We start from the raw sequence: 20,152 nt of genomic DNA on the forward strand, positions 1-20,152 counted from the left end.
CAATCCTGATAGTCCAAGGCAAGTTTGTCTGTGAGCTAGAAGAAAGGAAGCAAGCAGAGAAAATTGTAAAATGCTGTTTGGAGCCAGAGATGCATTCCGTTCCCCAGCACCATTTGGGAAGCCAGCCAGTGCTGCAGATGACAGAAGAAAATGAGGTTTGGAAAAGGAGCAATGGCCTTTCGTTCCCCAGATAAGAGAGATTTTGCCAAATCCATTCACTTCTACCAAGCGCTGCCTTCATTATTCTAACATCCGATGAGGCATAGATTATTAACAGATTCTCTGTGGTAAATATGCATAACCATGTGCGCCATGTAAATTCTTGATCTGTGTTTATTTCAACAAAGAAAAACTCTGCTTAAGAAACAAAACACCAAGTAATGCATATTAAATCCAAGACAAAGCTACTATGTTTGGTATCAAAACTTCATCTGGCCCCACACGAAACATATGGCTTCCCGTGTCAGTTAAGAAACAGCCGAGATGAAGGGGAAAATGTCAGAAGACCACAAGCATATGGGGCTCTGCGGGGATACGTTCCTAGGTTCAGCCTGCTGGTAGACACTGAAGCAGATACACAGAAATCTGACTCCCAAGCTTCCTAGGAGAGGGAACTGTGCTGGTTTGAATAGGAATGGCCCTCACAGGCTCACATATTTGAACCCTTGGTCACCAGGGAATGGTACTATTAGGAGGTGTGGATTTGCTGGAGTAGATGTGGCCTTGGTGGAAGAAGTCTTGGGGGGGGGGAGGAGCTTGGAGTTTCAGATGCTTAAGCCAAGCCCACAAGTCTCTCTCTTCCTGCTGTCTGCTGATCTATATGTAGAACTTTCTGCTCCTTCTCCGGCACTATGTGTGCCTGTGTGCCACCATACTTCCCACCATGATGATAATGAAATAAACCTCTGAACCTGTAAGCCAGCCCCAATTAAATGCTTTCCTTTTTAGGAGTAGCCTTAGGCATGGTGTCTCTTCAAAGCAATAGAACGCTGACTAAGACAGAAGCTGAGGCTGTGAAGCCCTGAAGGTACTTGGGAAAGGGGGACCCAGATCACTGGTTCCTGTATACTTGTGTGCTGTTCCATTTGCTGCTGCTGCTGCTGCTGCTGCTATTTCCTAACCCAGCAAAGTAACACTCCAGCTGCCCTTCCTAACCTGGCTGTTACAGCTCTGCTGAGTCTATCACGTGTACTGTTGGCCCCATGAACCCTTTCCTGAACCCCCAACTCTCCCAGAAAAGATGAAACTGACTCCCTTTGGTTCTTCAACAATAAGCTCAGAGAAGTGGCCTGCTCAGGGGCACATGGCTAAGCTGCATCTCTTAAGTGGTCCAGACTGCATCTGTTGTGGCTCACATCACCGTATAATCATGAAGCACTCCTCCCTCACTTATGTGGATTAGACTGAAAAAACTCTGTGCCCGGGATACAAGAACAGCAGCCATTGGCCAACTGTCCCTTTACCTTCCTTAGCTGGGTAGAATTTATAATCAGACTGCCTTAGCAGGAGAAGATGAAGATGATTATGTGTGTATGGGTGTGCACATGTGTGTATGTGCATATACACATGCACACATGTGAGGACACATCAAGTGTTGCTCTCCACCTTTTTTTTTTTTTTTTTTTTTTTTTTTTTTTTTTGAGTCAGGTCTCCCACTGAACCTGTAGCTTGCCAATTTGGCTAGACTGGCTAACCAGCAAGCCCCAAGTATCCTCCTATCTCTGCCTCCCCAGGACTGGGATCACAGGCACATGCAATGGTGCCTGGCTTTACATGTGTGTGGGAGTCAAACTCAGGACCTCATGCTTGCACAGTGTCTTAGTTAGGGTTTTACTGCTGTGAACAGTCACCATGACCAATGCAAGTCTTATAAAAGACAACATTTTTAATTGGGCTGGCTTACAGGTTCAGAGGTTCAGTCCATTATCATCAAGGTGGGGACACGGCAGCATCCAGGCAGGCTTGGTGCAGGAGAAGCTGAGAGTTCTGGATCTTCATCTGAAGGCTGCTAGTAGAAGACTGACTTCCAGGCAGCTAGGATGAGGGTCTTATAGCCCACACCTACTCCAAAAGGCCACACCTCCTAATAGGGCCACTCCATGGGCCAAGCATATACAAACCATCACACACAGCAAACACCTTACTGATGGAGCCATCTCTCTGCCTCAACCCCAAACATTGCTCCTTAAAGGACTCCAGCATTCCTAAACTGGGAAGAAGTACCAAACTGAATATCAGCAGGACCACAAAAAGAACTATGTTGTCATAAACACACACTGAATCCTTTCTTTCAAATCAAGTAAAACATCTTAGAACTTTCTGCTATTGATTATTGATGTCTGAAACAGGCAAGACTGCCAGATTATGGTGCCATCATTATTACATCTCCAATAGCAATTCAGCCATTCCACTTACATAGCACTTTCCACCTTCAAAGCACTTTACAAAGATTAACTAATTAATCTTTATACTCTCTGGGGAAGCTGTAGACATTCTAGAAGAGACAAGGCCAGAAATCAGGCCAACTCAACATGATGTTCGGCCTTCAGCCTCAAACCTAAGCTTAGTACACCCTCCTGTGAGTCTGTTTACACTAAAAACACTGTACACCTGAGGGCTTGGGAAGGAAAGAGCAGATGCCTCTCTTAAAGGGATGGTAAGAAGCAGCCTTCTAGGAAGAAAGCACCATCCTAAGGCACTATCCCAGTGAAGCCTCATGGCTGTGACATAGATTACTAAGGCAATGAAATGACTTGAGAAGTTAAACAGCTCAGTCGAATTCAAGCAGCAGGTGATAGGACCAAGGTTTAAACCAATGGGGCTGGAAGAGATAGCTCGGTGGTTAGGAGTACCTGGTTCCTAGCACCCACATCAGGCTAGTAAATATAGATCCAAAGAATCTAATGCTCTCTTCTGACCTCCAGAGCCATCGGTACACATGTACACACACACACACACACCACTCAAGTCTTTTTTTTTAAAGATATCTGTCCTCTGCCCCCAGTCTGATGGTATCTACAACAATGACCTCCACCTGTGAGGAAGCAGTGCCCTGCTCTGTGTGCCCCACAATGACTCCCCAGAAGGACCCAGCAGAAGGTCACACAGAACTCAGGACTCTAGCTGCATTCAACACAAGACTATGACTTTATGTCACCTGGAGTTAAAGAAAATAATCTGCATTCAAAAAAAAATTCACTAATGCACAGCAGATAGACATGTCCCTTTAGTTGTCAAATACAAGGAATTTTAGATCACAGAGCTAAGAAACGAACATTTCCCATTGAGTAAAGAATTACATATTACTGTGATTAAAAAATGGGCATATTAATGTCACCTAAAAAGTATAGGTATGTGTCTACAGATAAATGATAAATGAGTGAGAAATGCCAAAACAGCTCAAAATGAAGTCAGCAAGTGAAACCTAGCTTAAAGGTATGGCCATGTAAGAATCCACATGGAAGAAACAGAACCACAGCACTGAATGAGGTCTTGGCACACAAGAAACAACAGAGGCCAGGACGGCACTAAGTACCACAGAGAGCATCCAGGGAGGATGCCATTCAGGCTGGAACTGGTGATGGAACAAATGCCATCTAAGGTGAACTTCTGGGTAAGAAACAAACTAGAGAATGAGGAGGATGTGACAGGAGCAAGAAAGAGAGAAATCCACAGGCTCCACATGGAGCAGGACTATGAAAGAGGGTCCCAGGAAGCAACCTGGGCTCCAAGACTGTGAGGTTCACTTGGGCACAGAGAAAGCCCTGGTGGAGGGCCTGGCTCTTGCCACTCCAGTGGTTCCTAAATTCAGCTGCATGCTGTGATAAGGTTTTCCAGATAAGATATGTACTTTCAGTCACTTTATTTAAATGTACACTTGTGTTTCCCCATTTATAAATTCTGGCTATGTGGCTGTGGGACTGTGAAAGGATAGCTTGATTTCTGGTGGAGCACTGGCTAGAGATGGCTGGAGACCCAACAGGTATTCATTTCTACAAGGGACGGACGGCATACATTTCGCCACACTCCCAGACTCCAAGCTCCTGACACTCAAGACCTCCATTGATCAGCGCCTTTCAATCTCGTAGGGTTAGGGCGGATTACAGGCTGCAGAGCCTCAAGACATCTCCATATTAATGAGATACTTAAAAGCCAGAGGGCCTAGCCAATTAAGCATTCCTTCCCAGACCCTCCTCCTTACAAACCGTATTTAACCAAAGGCCCGCCCTGGGGATGGGGGGGGGGGGGGGGTAGTGCTTCGTCCACTTTCTGCCATGACAATAAACCTTTAGAACCATGGACTTCCTCGTGTCTTTGCGCCCCCCCCACCCCCGTGGGGGAACCATGGAGAAGACTTTGACTACGGAAGTGCTATTTAATCTCCCAATAAAAGACTTCTCTACGTTCCAGCCACACAGGCCCCAACTCAAGCAAGCTAGCAGAGCCAGCAATGATCCAGCCAAGCGGTGTGCCAAGTGCCGGTAACCAAGAGTCTCCACCCTGCAGGGCAGGCACCGCCAGAGCTTCTCTCCCTCGTCCCTCTTGGCTGCGGGCAGGTCCAGCCCGTATGCCCTCGCATCTCAGTTCTTCCATTGCTCCCAGCGGCGTCTGGAAACCCAAAGATAGAGACCACCAGTCTCCCGGTCAACCACTTCGGCCCGCAGACCCCCACTCAGGAGCTGTTCCCCGGCGGGACATCAGGCTGAGACCTCTTCACTCCCGGAAGGAGTCCCACAGCTTCTCAGCCCAGCGTCCGCCCGCCACCGCAAGGAATGAACTCAGTCAAATTCCCGAGCTTCTGCCTCCCTGAGCCATGGCAGACACTCGGGAACCACAACACAGCCCAACAGGACCCACGCCCATGTGGGAGCTACAGCCCCACATGTGTTCTTATTTTAAAATATACAAGATAAGCCCAGGACAGTGGCAGATACCTGTAATTGCAGCCAGGAGGATTGGTTTAAACACGTCCAAACAAACTTTGGTGGGCAACATAAAAAGTTCTACGCTTGCCTGTGAGCTACAGTGTGAGACCCTGTATAGAATACATACATACACATACATGTGCACGTATACAGAGAGATGAAAACTAGAAAATGTAAATATGTAAGAAAGTAGAAATGAAGCAGTAAGGTTCACATCATACCCTGACCCCTCTTGTTTACTATAAAGGCCACTGCAGCTTGACCTGGGCAGACGGCAGCACTTACGCAGGTATGGGGCCTCCTGAAAAGAATGCTTGGGGTGGCAACCCTCTGGCAAAGGACTGCCTGTGTCCTGAAGTGACACTTGGCATCCAACACTTCACAGTACCTATAGCAGGAGGAGCACTGCTCTAAGCACACTGTCTCTGCGCTCACCCTAGTGTTTGGTCCTCTACCGGGCCCTGAGGGGGCAGCTGTACTGACAGGGACTTGGTGCTAGGTCCAACCCTCAGATGTGTTAGTGAAAAGAAACTAGCCTAGAAACTGATACATCAGGGCCTCAATGTGGTTGAAGTCACCCTGAAGGAAGGGAAAAAAAAAAAAAAAAGGAGAAAGAAAAAAAACTGTCAGGGCTTGATCCCACAATAGATGTGAAGGAGAAAGGGAAAATACCACACTGAGATTTCAGCATTTCATATCTGGGAAAAAGTGGGGAGCCATTAGAAGTAGAAGAAAGTACAAAGATATAAGAACAGGTCTCAGCTATAAAGGTCCTAAGAAATGATCTCATTGACAAGTTCCTTGGTCCTTTTGCAAACATTTTGTCAAACACTAAATAAACTTAAGAGAGAGAAAGATAACCAGGTACAAAGCTGGAGGGTGGGGTGCCAGGGGGGGTGGTATGTGCCTTGAAATCTCAGCACTTGAACGGCAGAGGCAGGCAGACCTGAGTCTGAGGCCAATGTGGTCTATATAGTGAGTTCTGGGCCAGCCTGGGCTACCCATTGAAATCCAGTCTAAAGCAAACAAAAAAGGGAAGGGGAGCTCTGTGCAGACAGGTGGGGGTGGTAAAGCTCACCAGCTCACCCTGCCCTACCCTGCCCCACCCTCCCCTACCCCAGCACTTTCTCCGCCCTGGTCACAGCCCTGGTCACAGTGCCTGCTGTAGGTGCCAGAAGCATTACAATACAACCGAGCTCCTCAGAAAGAGGCACTTCTTCCAGGGAAGTGGGTCCTGAAGTGACAGAAAGTTGGGTGAGAGAAACAGCCACATTTTCTTTATCTATCTAAAAAGGGAATGGACCATCATTGATGATAAGAACTTGACATGAGACAAAGGAAGCACATAGCTCAGGCAGAAATCAGGCCTCCCAACCTCTCTCTTCAGCCCTCCCAGGAAGCTACACAACCTTCTAGAATGAGCCTACAAGAAAGTCACTGTGTATCTGTGATGCTCTGGTTGTAATTAGCTGTTGGGTGGCCTGTGCTTTTCTGTGAGCAGACCTTTCTGGGGCTACATGACATGGGAGGGCAATCTGAGCATTGCCCAAGTTTCATGTGTCATGTGACTGACTAGCTGCTTCAAGTGCCTGTTGCCTTGACTTCCCCCACGATGGTCTGTAACCCAAACTGTGAGCTAAAATAAACCCTTTTTCCTCTGAGCAGCATTTGTAGTGGTATTTTATCACAGCAAAAGAGAAAACAAAACAAAACAAGACACCACCTAAGAGTCACCTAGCATCATCCCCGGGGTCAGGCAAAGGGGAAGATGGGTTCAGGTGCCAGCAAGCAAGCTGAGCAGCTTCCATCCCACGTGTTCTGATGTTTTCATGGGCCTCCATCCTCTCTACCATCCTCTCTCCAAAGGTGTAGCTAAACCCCATTCACCTAGTCAACTCCATTCCCCTGCACGCCTCAACCCAGACCAGATGCATCTGTGCAGCGACCTAGAGAACTACTCAGCACTTTGAGAGCATTAATCTCAACAAAGAAATGTATGTGCTAGGCTAATGTCTGTCTTCTCCAGAAAGCCGACTTCATCATAATGGGAATGCACACAAGACTCACATATTTAAATTGCTTAGTTCCCAGAGAGTGGAACTTTATGAAGGGGTTAGAAGGATCAGGGGTGTGGCTTTGTGGGAGGAAGTGTGTTACTTGGGGAGGGGAGGGGGTGACGACGGGGTGCTGGTGAGAGCTATAGCTTTGAGGTTTCAAAAGACCATGCCAAGCTGAGTCTTTCTCTGGCTGCCCGTGGCTCAGAATGTAGCTCTCAGTTCCTGCTCTAACACTTGCCTGCCACCATGTTCCCCACCACAATGATAATGGGCTAAACCTCTAAAACTGTAAGCAAGCACCCCAGTTAAATGCTTTCTCTTATAACAGTTGCCTGGTCATGGCGATTCTTCACGGCAATAGAGCAACAAGTGAATGGCAATAGTGACTAAGGCAGTGGTGATATGGCAGTGTGAGCCACTGTCACTATTGTCCTCCCAACCTGAGTAACATAACCTGATCGAGGATGCCCATGGTTATACCCACAGCTGTTGGCAACTCTTCAAAACTTCTCACCAACCCCACCCCTCAAGCACAGTCTCAGAGTCCAAGCCACTAACATCATAAAGAGGAACACGGGAGGCTCCATCGTAAGATTTTGCATCTTGACGGGCAGTGGTGGCACACGCCTTTAATCCCAGCACTTGGGAGGCAGAGGCAGGCAGATTTCTGAGTTCGAGGCCAGCCTGGTCTACAGAGTGAGTTCCAGGACATCCAGGGCGACACAGAGAAACCCTGTCTCAAAAAACCAAAAAAAAAAAAAAAAAAAAAAAAAAAATTTGCATCTTTCTTCTTTCCTTCCTTCCTTTCTTCCTTTTTTTCTCTCCTCCTCTTCCTTTTAGATTCTACAGAGAGAGTGGCACACAAGAATCCAATGATATACATCAACTAAAGCTGAGAAAACAGAGAAACTGAATGAGGCTGACGGGGAGGAGATGTAAAGCAAGGTGAGCAAAGAGGGGAAGGAGTGAAGGAGGCAAAAGAGAGAAAGGGGGAGGAAGGGGCGGGAGGGGAGGAAGAGGAGAGATGGGAGGGAGGGGAGGGAGGGGAGGAAGAAGAGAGAGGGGAAGGAGGGGAGTGCAGCCAGAGGAGGGAGGGGAGGAGAGGGGAAGAAGCTTTGCTCTATGACTCATTGATTCCTCATCCTGGGCTGCCTGGCCTCAAAAAGGCCTGTTCTCCTAAAGCCCAGACTTTTCCACCCATAAAGTGAGAGGGCTCAGACAGACAACTTCGCAGACATGTGCAGGTATAAAACTTCAATGGTGGCTACAAATTTTCAGGGTCAATCGAGTAGCGTGCTATCTAACTCTACTGACACCTTGAGATTCTCCAGGCTGATCAGCGTCGAAAAATGAGACATTCTCTCTAACTTCAAAGACCATCTTTATAGTTAATAATCCAAATAAAAATTGAGGGTTAATGATAAACCCTAACTGTAGTAAAATTTCCCATATTTCCAAAGTCATATCATAAACCATCTCACATAAGAAAGGTTAACCTACAAAGAGCACCTGGGGAGAATTTAGTGATCCTGAGTAGACCCTTGGTCTGGGGATCCAGCTGTTGGCAGAGTGCTTGTCTAGCATGCATGGAGCCCTGAGTTTGATCCCTTCAACACATAAAAACGGGGCGTGCCTAGAATCCCAATATATAATCCCAGCACAAGGGAGCTGAAGGCAAAATGGGCCGTCTTCAGATCCATTCTAGGCGACACAGCAGTTTTAGCCTGAGATAGCTGTGATACTAACTCTGGGGCTCTGTTTTGGTGATCTGTGTGACTCCACTTTACAGACAAACAAGTCACACAGGTTAAATGACCTACTCAAAATCACACAGCTAGCAAGTGGGACAGCACCAGTCACACCAACATCAACATTCTGAAGGCACTCACCCCTTGCCATACAGATTGCCACACTTAATCCACAGAAGTACCCAATGAGTAGGCTGACCCTCAAATTTGAGATGAGAAAATAAAAACCCAAGGAGAGGTTTGATGCTAGACTCCGAGACAGCACTTGTCTTAGCAGCAAGAGGGTGGGACTTGGTCACCTGGCAGCAAAGGCAGCTTTCTTAGTCACTGTCCTACAGAGGACACACAGGCCTGTCTGACCCCAGCTTCGCTGTTCACTTAGGCACACGGCCTCTTCTCAGGTTATTCAGGGTCCCAAAGACACATACCTGGGCTAGAGGCACAGAGAGAGCCAGGCTACGGAGTCATCTTCATCCTTAGTCCACATGACAGAGATCAGAGTCCCACAACACACAGCTCTACAGGAAGCTAATTCGTGTTTTCACCACTGGCTTCAGTTGTAGTCATGATGGACCAGACTGAGCTGCAGGCCCAACTTCCACATGCACAGTCCCAAACAAAAACAAGACAGAGCAAACATTCAAACCAGTGGAAGGCCACTGAGAAACCTCCAGCCCCAGGTCATTTAGTAGCTGTCCTTCTGGTCTGGTTTGAATGTGCAGCGTCCCCAAGACTCCTGTGTTTAAACACTTAGTCTCTTGGTGTCTAGAGAGGTTGTGGAAGATTGGACTGAGCTATAAGAAACAGGTCACTGTGCTGTAGGCCTTGAGGGCACAACACTGCCCAACTCTTGGCCAGATATCTCTGCTTCCTGGTCCACAGAAATATAACTGCGCTAAAAGCTTCCCACAGTAAGACCAGCCACTTCAACTACCATGTCGTTCCCCACCATGATGAGCTGTGGCCCCTGAATGCAGACACAGAATAAACTTACTCTATCCCAAGTGCTGCTCTGAACAGAGACAAAATCCCTTCCCTCGTGGAGCTCCCATTCCAATGGAAGAGAGACAGGTAAACCCACAAAACATATATATGGAGAATTATTTTATGAACCTCTCAGAAATAAAGTGAAAACAGAGAACAGGCAGCATGAGGAGGCCCAGGACCAGCCCTGACTTCTGGCCACACACTTGAGCTTCACAAGCCACATTTTCTGCCTTCCCTCTCTCTCCCGCCCCTCTACCTCCTCGCTTCTTTAAAAACTGCTTGTCTAGCTGACATAAAAACTGTGAATATTTGTAGGGTATCACATGATGTTTGATATATGTTCAAATGCCACCTTTCTTTAAGGAGAACTTGAAAGCCTTGGCCAACCCACACAGAAACACTGGTTACCCCTCAGACCCATGATAAAAGGCAGCAATAAACACTAACACACAGTATATGTGTTAGAGACATTGTGATGATTATTCTCTGAAGCCAAAAAGCCATGAGCCCTGCTCTAAAGAACTCTGGTCATCAGGCTTTTTGATGTCTTTTCTGGGTCCTGGGCTTCCTGATACTTGGGGATCGAGGATAGGGAGTCCAATAGCACATGAGCCTGGTGGTCACACCTGGAAGTCACTTAGCACCCTAAGAAATGGCCCTGATTCAGGCCAGTGCCTCTGCGGACATTTCCCAACTCATTCCATATTCAAACACCACAGCTTCTTCCAACACTTTTAGATTCTTATTAATAACACTTTAAAATGTAGATTGCTGCCTAATCTTAGCTGTGTAATTAAAAAAATAATAATAATCTTGCTTCTCTCCCTCCCAACATGAAAGGAAACTATACCCTCAGGGCTTCTGCAGCTAAGAATCACACCCTGAGCAAAGCTAGCAGGAGGCTGGGGCTGGGGGAGGGGCCATACAGTGTGATGCAGCAAGAAATGAGGCTCAGCACTGGACTTCAGGGAAAATAAAGCTGAGGCTGAGGAAGGGCCGGATCCTCCAAGGACACAGGCTACTCTGGCAGAGCCACAACCAGGACTCGAGTCTGCTACTTCCCAGTGGACTCCCCGCTAACGAGGAAGACAGATTGGAAGAAGGCTTTGGAGAACAGGAATGGAGTCCATGTTATTAATTCCACACTGAGAAGAGAGCCCTGCTCATCCAGATGAAGAGTAATGATGGGCTTGTGAGTCTCAAGGGCTCATGGGTGCAAAGCCAAGTTCTTTACCCTTAGGCCAGCCTCACAAACCATCAACCAGAAAGGGACCTCAAAGCACTTCCTACCCAGTCATCCCAGAAAGGAAAGACTACTGTTCCCAAGGTCAAACAGGGCAAATCTAAGAGAAGAAGGAGCGGAACTCCGAGTCCCAGCATGCACTGTCTACACCATACACAGCTTCAGAGAACCACTACTCCGTCTCTCTGAGATCCCACCACCTCCCTCGGCCCATTCCCCAGGACATTACTGGGCTTCTTGGCAGGGAAGAGCAGGAAGATGAGATCCACGCTTCCCCCTTACTGTCCATCTCCTAGAAATGGCTACTTGGGAGCTTTAGAGACTGCAAAATGGAAAGACACACACCCTCCCCTTAATCCTTTCCAAGATCTCCTCTCCATACCTAGGCATGCTCCTAGCCCTGGGTATCACCTTCAGTTTTTGTTCATTAGAAATACTTTATCAGCAGTTTCCATCTCTGATGGGAAAAAAAAAGTGAGAGAGAAGAAGAGAAAAAAGGCCAAGAACTGTGCCCAGCTGCCAGGGAGGCCATTGTCTCCACTAATGACAGGGACACACGGTGCCACAGCTGAAGGGTGGAGCTGGGAGACTGCAGCCTTGGAGCAGCCCCCAAGCATGCCTGGGCATGCAGAAAGGAGCTGGTGGTCTGCCAGCAAAAGTTTCGGCAGCTGGCCTCGGACACACATCTCTCCATACAGACCAGCCTGAGGCCTCACAGACCAGGACAAGGAACAAAAGAGGCTAGAGGCAGTGAGCACTGTAGAGCATACCCAGTGTGTGAGGAAGCCAGCATCTCACTTCCGAGAACTCAAGAAACTCCCCTGGATACAGTACCTATACCCTTGGCATGCACAAAGCAGCTGGCTTTCTGGGAATGAGAGACCTAACTGGGATCTTCTTATGGAGAAGACAATGATTTTTTCCAACCTTTGAGTGGGTAAAACTCACCAAGGCAAGAGCCCACCTTGGGAGGCCGATTTATGAGCAACCAGTGAGACCCCTGTGGATGTGACATCTTATGATGCTTCTTTATGTTACTCTAACTCCTGCCCTGAGAAACTGTCCTGGGTTCTCTAAGAGAGATGAGTGGAAAAGATGCGGTGCCCTCCTAACAGAGCAGGCTCACTGACAGTGTAACATTCTCTCATTTCCATACTTGAGGACCCAGAAAGAGGGAGAGTCGACTTGCACTGTCAGTGGCTTAGGGACTTGCCATGGCAGGGGCAGTGATGAGCATCACCAGAGGGGGCCACTGAGAACCCCTAGTTCTAGTAGAACTAGAACTAGAACTAGAACTAGAACTAGAACTAGAACTAGAACTAGAACTAGTTCTAGTGAGAACTCTAGTAGCCTTGGAGTCCCAGTCATTTCAAAGACAAAGCTTTGGAGAAGCTGGGATCGAGGCCCACTGTGGAGGCTGTGGGTAGTGTGGCAATCACCGGGCTTGTCTGGAGGCTCATGCTAGAGCAGCATGGCTTCATTCAACCAGCTAATTCTACTGCTGCTCTGCTCTCTGGCCCCGTTTGTCCCGCAGGCCCAGAAGGAACCCCCTTTACCAGCATCCCACCTGCCAAGAACCTCCAAACCACTGGTGCAGCTTCTGTAAAAGCTGGGCACAGGTTAAGACTAGGCACCTAGCTGTCACTTTTGGTCCCAGCAGAAGCCATTAGCAGCAGAGCTGTGGTGGCCTCTTCAGAGTGGACTTCTCCATGCCTGCAGACTGGGACTGAGAGAGGCACCTGCTGTTTGGGAGATTTCCTGTCATAGGCTCAGCTCCAACCAAATCAGCAAGGCCCTGTTACTATGGGCCATCTGCCAGGACCCGGAAACAGCATAGTTACATAAGGGGCTGGGATAATGAAGTTTATTAAACTAGGTTCTTCCTCCAGAAAGGAGGCAAAGCATTCAACGCCTCTCTGTAAACGAGTACTGTGGGGAGTAGAGAGGTGCTGGATCAGGGCCTGCTGGGGTCTGCCCCTGCTCCTGCTGCCCCTTAGCTGTGAGAACATGGGGGCAAGCCATCCTTTCCCTATGTCTCTGGTTCTTTTTCTTTTTTTTTTTTTTTTCTTTTCAACTAAGGAAAAAAAAAAAAGATGAGATAGCACCAAAACTCTATATTTTCACCAAAATGGCAAACAAACAAACAAACAACAAACAAAATAGAACTTACCCCTTGGCAGTGGTAACTGAAAAGGAAGGGTGTGCAGAGAAGAAGCAGAAGGTCGGAGCCTTCTGTCAAGCAGGCAGGGAGGCCCAAGTGAAACTCAAGGTAAGAATATGGCTGGGGAATTAGAAGTCTAAAGGCTCCTGCCTGTTCACATGGCACTGGCAGCTATGCTGACCCTCGCACATCCAGAATCATGTCTGACCCTCACAGGTGTAAAGACGATAGTGACCCTCATGGCTGACACTCAGCAAACTGAGGTCTCCTAACTAGATCAGGGGCTGATTTCTCTGACCCTCTCTTCCTTCTGTTCCTCACAGGTCAGATGAAAATGGGCCTAACCTGACAACATTTCCATATGAGTTAAAGAGATGATGTATGTAAATCCTAGCGAATGACTTACCTGGATAAATAAGGATCCCTTCTTTCCTCACACAACCCCCACCCCCACGTGAGAGCTACTGAGAAAAGCCCTATTATTTAAGTCCCTGAGATGCTTCAAAGGCCCCAGGGAGATGGTTCCGTGGGTAAAAGCCCCTGCTGCCAAGCCTGATGACCTGAGTTCAATCCCAGGGAGTCATATTGTTTGTAGAAGAAAAGAACTGACTCTTGAACATTTGTCTTTTGATTCTGCATGTGTCACACATGTGCTCTGGCACACACATGCTCACACATATACACCCCCACCCCCTACACACAAACACATCCACATAATAATAAAATGTTTAAAATGAAAGAAAGGTGGTGGCTTTGCTAAATGACCAGAAGGCAGACCTGGGAACCAGCCAACTCCAGTCTTAGCCTGTGTCATGAATACTAAGAGTTACCCAACCCTTGGAGGAAAGGACTCCCCTTAGAGTCCAGTGCACCTCACCCTTCCTTGTGCAATTCTTGGTTATCACACACCCAGACCCTCATGGAAACCCCCAGCATCTCTTTCACAGTGCATGAGGACCCATTCCACAACACCTGCATGTGTCCAGTGACCTCCCACCTTGTCTAGCCTACACCAAGCAGTGGACACCATGGTGTACTTCCGCTGTAGAGACTGGCTCTCAGTCTTCCTCCTGCCTGGAATACCCTGCCCAACCTCAGCCAATGCAAATGTGACCTATGGGGCAGGGAAGTTGTGATCATAGCTCTCATTTTACAGGCAGAAAAAATGTAAGCCCAGAGAGGCTAAATGACTTGCCCTAGGTGCCAGCAACTAAAAACTTGAACTCGGAGCTTCCTTCAAAGCTTCAAAGCTTCCTAAGGTAAAATCATTCTCAGATTTAAAAAGAGCAGATTCCTCCAAGATTCCTCAAAATGGGGCACTGTCCTCTTGGCACGCACTGAGAACACTTTTGGGAACTGGCTGTCACTGATCAGAGAGCTCCAGAGAGACAGGCAAGGTCTCCGAGAAAGGGCAAAGCATGGTGTCATGTGTCAAGAACCTAAAAATGATGATAAAATTACAGCCTGGCCATTTAATGCTCACTTTGAGAGCTCCTGGAACAAATCAATCCTCACCAGGAAAGAGGAGACTTCCTTGAATGGCTCTCAGGCCTCTGCCAGTGACCTCTGAGCCCTTCCCAGGGCCATCGAGGAGTCTGAGCGGGGCCAATGGCCTTGCCACAACAATCCTCTTCCCATCATCTTCAGCTTCCTTCCTCCCAGCCCTAAGATCTAGGAAACAGTGAGAGGCTGAAATCCTGCCCCTGACGTGATGGTGCTAGGAAGTGGGGCTGGGGCTGTGGAAGGTGACTAGGTCATGAGGGTGGGGTCTTCGTGAACACAATCAGTGTCACCCTCTGCCATGTCAGGGGCAATGACTGCCTATGAACTAGGAAAGTAGACTCAGAGAGAAACTGCCAGCACTTTGATAATACTTCCTAGACTCTGGACTGTGGGAAATAAGGTTCTATTATTTCTAAGCCATCCAGTCCACCTAAATTAAGACAGCCACTTACTACACACCCAGTAAGGTCACAGCGAGGGGAATAACGGGAGAAGTGAGACCAAACAGTGGAGCTCACAGGTCCACAGTTTCTTAAGTAACTGTGCTATTTTGAAAAGCCACTCAACCCTGCCAAGCTCTGGACTGCATCTGAAGTGCAGGGGCAAGGAATCCTAGCTTGGGAGACTGAGGAGTCTGTAAGTGGCAAACTGGAACTGGGCAGAGTACTGGTGTATGATGGGTGATTGGAATACACTGGTCTCCTATTCTAACCTCATCCTCTTGGGTGTTACTCTCAGCAGCCTGTCTCCAGCAAGGTTTTGGAACTAGCTATTTCTTGGGTATTGGGGGACTGAAGGATAGCCCCAAACTTCACCTACAACTCAGCCTACTTGGGAAGCCTTGACCTGAAGGAGAACTAATGGGGGGAGGGGAGGTACGAGACAAAACAGAATATCTTACCTAATACTGTGTGTAGGTGTGTGGGAATAGCCAAAGAAACCCGCATCTGTACTGTCCCCACCCTGTTTCTGGCTCAGATATCAATCTCTGGTTCTCCCATAGGGCCGCTAGCTAAAGAGCCAACCTCAGCTCTTCTTATGAGCAAAGACCAGCGAGGATTTGAGGTCCCTTTAGCTCTGACCTTGCTAGTTCTCACTCTGAATGCTGTTCCCCACCTACCTTGTCCCCAAGGCTGTCTGCCTGCCCACTGCTGCCATCTGGTGGCGGACAGACCCTACTGCCCTCGGCTTTAGGCAAGCACTGGGCATACCCCTTAGGTGAATGTACCTACTGTAAAGGTGGCTCTTGCCTCACCGCCGACACACCCTGCACTGTTCCAGGCCACAGATCAATGGGTATCCATTGCCAAACACAAAAACAAACAAACAATGCCAGGTTTTTGCCTCTAGCAGAGATGACACAGCTACAGCCTGGAGACTGAGCTCTCTGAGAGGAAGTGGCCTGCTCAAGGTTGCCCAGCTGCCCGGCGACTCCCAGGACAGTACACAATTTCACTTACCACAATGTTTAGGATGAGTGGGTACTTATGGATCAAAACTAAAGTTAGCCCAGGGCTGAGGAAACAAAGCCTCCAGAAGGTGGGAACCAACCATCAGGACTTCTTACAAACCCAGAAAAATAGTAAGAACGTAAACAGTTTGAGCACCACCTGGAGAGACTCACTGGAAAGTGCTGCCATCCTCGGACCTCGGAGGGCAGGTAGCAAGAACATCTGCAGGGTCTTCCTGAGACAGCCCCAGGGAACCAGCACAAGCTAGGTCTTAATTTACGCAGACATCAGATGGGAGAGGACGGGGCAGCCATGCATGTGTGTATACTTCCTGCACTCCACCACACACTACAGGCAGGAGCTGCTCTGCTCAAGATGCCATCTGCTCTTCTCTGACCCCAGGCCCAGCCACACCCAGCCAGAAGAACTCTACAATGACAGGCTGCTGGATCCCTCCGGTTCACAGCACACACCTGCTCTTTACAGGGCCCACCCTTGGCTCTGTCTGCAGCCACCTTCTGTACTGTGTAATGCAGGGCACAAAAAGCAATGTGTGGCTTTCCACAGATCACTCGGCTATCCTCCCCTCTGTCACCTCACATCTGCAATGTATTTATGTTTTGTAGAGTGCTTTCCAAAGTCCGTTTTCCTTTAAAATGCTAAACTCTGAATCCTGCACACAAACCAAGGCTCCTCAGGGGAATGTCATCAAACAATGCCTCCCTCTAGTGGCCGGATGAAGTCTCTACACCCTCCCTGCTTGGCTAGCCTGCCATGCTCCCCACTAGATCCCACCCTGCACTGGCCTTCAGCCAAAAGTACCCAACTCCAAGGAAGACAGAGTCCAGGAACCGGCTCAGCCCCTCAGCCGTCCCCACGTCCCCACGAGAGTGAAGAAATCCTCTGTCCTTGGGAACAAATGCACTTTGGAGCATTAAGACCTTTCGTGACTTTCAACTCCCCTCTGCAGATGAGGAAACAAAGGCTCATGGAGGCCCAAAGGAGCCCGAACTGATCAAGCTGACTCATGACTGAGCCAAAAATAGAGGCCACTTTTCCCGCCTCCTGCTACAGCCTCTTGCCTCTTTTCCATGTGACCTCTCAACTGAGGTCCAGGGAAGAGACTTGTCAAGGACATCCACACTGCACTGAAAGGGGATCGTCCCCTGGCCCGAGGAGGAGCCACTGTCACTTTCAATTTGAAACAGTGTTATGAAGGCTACCAACAGATCATAAGACCTGTCCATCCATCCACGTGTGCACTCCCCCTGCCCCTCAGCACACATAATTAATAAAGTTTAATTAAAAAAATAATAATAATCACGTCTACAACCTCTACTGGCCACGTGAATGAAGGGGGAGCCAGGGAGTTTAAGAGTCTTGCTAGCATAAAAAATAAAATGCACTTTAATAGAACCCATCAGATAATATTCTGGTACATTTCTTCCTAATCTTTTTATAACATTAGCTGAGAATTAGAAAGTACAGTGTGAGGCTACTCCTCTGGCATTAAGTCTCCTGAGCACTCCTCTAAATGGCAGTGTGACATTCCAGCATATGACTGTGCCAGCGTTCTTTTAACCCATCTCCCTTCATTTCATCGGTTTTGTCATTAGAAATCAGGCTGCTGGGCACAGCATGACATCATCGTCTGAGCACATGTATCTACGTTGATTACTTTATAAGCCAGCTTTATTTTTCACAGAATGGAACTTTGGGACTGGGATGGCCGTAAGAATAATTACAGAGCCAGCAAGATAGCTCAGCATAAAGGGCGCCTCCAACCAAGTCTGACACCCTGAGGTCAATCCCCAGGTCCCACGTGGTAACAGGAGAAATCTGAGTTATCCTCTGGCCTTTACACTAGTGCTGGGGCATACGCACTCCCTGCTGCTCCTCAACATACACAAAAAAGTAGAAGAATTTTTTTCAAAAAGACCGTAATGTCTGAGGCCTCCTACTGGCCACAAGGTAAAAGAGGAGGCAGGGGCCTGGCAGTCTTACCAGAGGAAAGGAAAAATCAAGAGAACCAGCTTGTACACACTCCACCTATTGAAGTGTGACCTTCCCAAAGCCAACCACAAGAGCTTGCCCTTCCCTCCGGACTCATGCCACACTGTCTCTCAGAAACCCCAAAGCCCCTGGTGTCCTGGCCACTCCTCTGGCCTCCCACCACACTCTTTATTCGTCTACTAAATATTTAATTTGTTCATCTAACCACAAGCTTTCTGAAGGTAGCTCTGGACTTCAGAGTCCCCTGCATTTCACAGCCCAGTGCAGTGTCCACACAGTCTGCATCCCACAGACAAATGCTAAAGCACCCAAGGTCCTTCCTGGACACTTGGGACGACAGAGTACCCATTGTCCAAAGCTAGAGAAAGGTGCTGCTATGAAGAATAAGTGCAGCTCAGTTATAAGTCAGAGCATTCTGTGACACATAGGGACAAAAAGAGCAAGCTCAAGCCAAGCTCTGTCCACCTCCATGGACCAGGGTGATACAACTAACAGCTGGGAACTCACCTGTGAAATTAGGATAAGAACACTCCACTTGCCAACTTCCTGCAGGAAAATATCTGTGACCACACTTTATAGTGACATACAGTGACAGCAGCCCATGGGATTGCTGTTGTAATATCAGAAAGGAACAGTGCTGCCCCTGTGGCCCTGACATGGCCTCCTGCACCTTATCCTCAGGTTCTGCCGCATACATATCCACTGGGGGGTTGGGCTGTGCTCCTCAGTGAGTGGCAGGGCTTTCTGAAAACGCAGGTTCCTGTACAGAAGGACCCAGCAAGCCTGGCTAGGCTCCTGGGTTTACATAAGCCACACCTCCCTGTCTGTGATAAAAAAAAAATGACAGGACCTGAAGAGCACTTGACTGAGAGTCATGAGACTTCAGTTCTGGTCCTACTGCTTCACCTATTCCCTGAACCCCCATTCCTGGCTTCTCTAAACTGAAGTAAGGCCAAACACTCACTGAGTTCCTATCCCTAGGAGGCATGCTAGGGACTCCAGGAGACGTGCTAATGGCTTTGGCAATAAGCACATGACCCACCTCAAAAGTGTCCTCTGGGTTCTGTCTGACTATCAACTGCGGAGCTTGCAAAGTTCTAGAGGCTCAAGCAAGCATCAAAAATTCCAAACCACCTGCTCTAAATAGACCCACAAGGTTAGAACCTAAGGTCCACTGAGATTTCATAATGTGTGGCCCCGAAGAAGGAGTAATGCATACTGCCAACCCATTCTGGACGGGATCTTGGCCCAAAAGCAGAAAATCATCATTGGGTATGAACTCCATTCAGTGTGAACCAACGTGGGCTCGGGCTTCACTGATGCTCAGACATCAAATGCAATCAAGGATTTCTTGGTCTGTGATTTTTGAAGAAAAGGGGGTGTCTAGAAGGTCCTGTCAACATATGGTCCCTGACTTTAGGAAGTAAGGAAAATATCTCAATTAAAAGAATATTACTAAGGAGAGGGGAGTCGAGAGATGGCTCAGCAGGTAAGAACACTGGCTACTCTCACAGAGGACCCAGATTTGGTTCCCAGCATCTACACAGTAGCTCACAACCATCTATATCTCTAGTTTCAGGGTATCCAGCCTCCTGTATGAACTCTGAGGACACCAGGCACACACATGTCCATACATACATATGACTGTGGGCAAAACATCCATACATATAAAAATAAGTCTGAAAGAAAAATTATAAACAATACTATTACTATGACTGGGGAGGACAGTGAAGAGAGATAAGGTTTCCTTGGCAGCAGAACTGACCTGGGATTCCAAGGCTGTTACCAAGTCTTGTTTCCCTGGTTACTTTTAGTTATCTCACCTTCTAAGTGAGGAAGACGTTCATCCATCTCTGACTCTCTATAACATCCAATACTCCAGGTCTTTCTTGGGTGACACAGAAAAGTAAAGAACGTCAGAGAACTCTCTGCATTTGGTTTCATGTTTTCAATCCACATCCCTTTGAGACCACAAAACTACTTTGGGATGCTGCATGGTTCAGGGAAAGCATCCAGCCTCCAGAAAGCAAAGGATTCTAGACATCGTGACCAATCCCACAGTAA

At 48.0% G+C, this 20,152-nt stretch overlaps 1 protein-coding gene across 7 annotated transcripts in view; it reads right to left on the reverse strand.

Moving 5' to 3' along the window:
• The window catches only part of Sergef (secretion regulating guanine nucleotide exchange factor), a 199,607-nt gene that overhangs the window by 150,416 nt on the left and 29,039 nt on the right, over positions 1 to 20,152 (reverse strand). The gene's annotated exons all lie outside the window — the stretch shown is intronic.

This window comes from Arvicanthis niloticus, chromosome 1 (assembly GCF_011762505.2).
Source record: "Arvicanthis niloticus isolate mArvNil1 chromosome 1, mArvNil1.pat.X, whole genome shotgun sequence".
Lineage (NCBI taxonomy): Eukaryota > Metazoa > Chordata > Mammalia > Rodentia > Muridae > Arvicanthis > Arvicanthis niloticus.